We start from the raw sequence: 2,283 nt of genomic DNA, 5'->3' as shown, positions 1-2,283 counted from the left end.
AATCCTTATGTATTATAACAATTGGAGGTTCATGATTAAGAAAAGTTTTGCTTGCTTTACATGCTGTGATTAAAAAGAAAGTTAAGGGGATGAAAGATGAGGCAATTTTTTTAAATTTCTTTGTTAATTTTAGTGTATAAATTATTTACAAAATATCCGTATCAATCAGAGTTCAGACCCATCTTGAGTTGAAAATTTGTGATTATGTCATTCTTGATAGTTGGCGTCATTTCTTATTCCCACACAATATTGTATATCATTAATACCCACTTCATACTAATTTATGTTATATATAAATAAATAATGTGTGTATATATAAATAAATAGTTTACACAAAATGTTTTAATTACCTAGAGCATAAAAAATAAGGTGTGTGAAATGAGTCGGTTGCATTGAAATTAGAGATATTAAAATAGGTTGATATAGAAATTGAATTTGGTCATGATCCGTCTAAGTTTACTTTGGGCTTACATGGACTAATTATCCGGTTAGGTCATGACCCGCAGAAATTGACCAACTTAATCTCAATAATTTTAACATATTGTTATTTAACTTTTATAACCACAATTTGAATTTCAACTCAAAAAAAAGAAGTTATAAATGAATAAATAAATCCTAGAAGATATAAAATAGATAGTAATTCATACTTTCAATATAGGAACATACATTACATCAATGTAAAAAAAAGTTTTAGTACAGATTGAAATCGGAGATTAAGGGTGTGTTTGGTATGAAGGAAAACATTTTCCGGAAAATGTTTTCCTTCATACCAAACACACCCTTAATCTCCGATTTCAATCTGTACTAAAACTTTTTTTTACATTGATGTAATGTATGTTCCTATATTGAAAGTATGAATTACTATCTATTTTATATCTTCTAGGATTTATTTATTCATTTATAACTTCTTTTTTTTGAGTTGAAATTCAAATTGTGGTTATAAAAGTTAAATAACAATATGTTAAAATTATTGAGATTAAGTTGGTCAATTTCTGCGGGTCATGACCTAACCGGATAATTAGTCCATGTAAGCCCAAAGTAAACTTAGACGGATCATGACCAAATTCAATTTCTATATCAACCTATTTTAATATCTCTAATTTCAATGCAACCGACTCATTTCACACACCTTATTTTTTATGCTCTAGGTAATTAAAACATTTTGTGTAAACTATTTATTTATATATACACACATTATTTATTTATATATAACATAAATTAGTATGAAGTGGGTATTAATGATATACAATATTGTGTGGGAATAAGAAATGACGCCAACTATCAAGAATGACATAATCACAAATTTTCAACTCAAGATGGGTCTGAACTCTGATTGATACGGATATTTTGTAAATAATTTATACACTAAAATTAACAAAGAAATTTAAAAAAATTGCCTCATCTTTCATCCCCTTAACTTTCTTTTTAATCACAGCATGTAAAGCAAGCAAAACTTTTCTTAATCATGAACCTCCAATTGTTATAATACATAAGGATTACTAAAATATGTAATAATCAAATTAAAGTTATAAAAAGGCGAAATGGTCTGGTGAATCCTTGTACTTGTATGTGTTTGTATTGTGAACCCTTCTACTTACTCATTTGTCATCTGAACCCCTAAACTCATCAAAACGCAATATTTTAAACACATATTTTGACTTGGCATCCTATGTGGCAGTTACTACTAAAGAGCGTGTGGCACACACCTATTAGGAGCGTGAGACCCTTGGAAAAGGGTCTGACAGTCACATTAGAGCTTTGTAAAGCCATCATCTTCCTATTTGCATCTAACACCATTGTTGGACAAAATTTGAGGTTTTCTTGGCCTCTTTTTCGATCTTTTTCCCAAAAATTTCTTCTCTATCGTTTCTTGTTATTATACGACTCTCTTTTTCTATGAAAAACACCATGGAAGGCATAACACTAATACTGAAATATCTTACACTAACATTAGGCACAAAAATGCAAAATCCCCAAAGAATTTCAACAAAGTCAATGTAATTGATTAAAACCCCAAAACCAAACAAAGACACAAATAGAGATCAAATCCAAACTAAATAACAAATAAATTCGAAAATAAATTGGAAAACCTACCTAGATAAGTTGAAAATCAAACAAAAAAACTCAAATAATTTTAGACATTGACCCCTTGTTTCAGTTCCAAACCAAACCCAAACTTATTGCCTTCTTCTCGTCCTCCTCACCTTCTCCGACCAAACTACCTTCGTTCTCACCATTTCCGACAAGCTTCAACCAACAACTATAAATGAGAACCAACAACAA

The sequence above is a fragment of the Solanum tuberosum genome, unplaced genomic scaffold, assembly GCF_000226075.1.
Source record: "Solanum tuberosum cultivar DM 1-3 516 R44 unplaced genomic scaffold, SolTub_3.0 scf00248, whole genome shotgun sequence".
NCBI classification, from domain to species: Eukaryota; Viridiplantae; Streptophyta; class Magnoliopsida; order Solanales; family Solanaceae; genus Solanum; species Solanum tuberosum.
Note: the sequence above shows the minus strand (reverse complement) of the source record.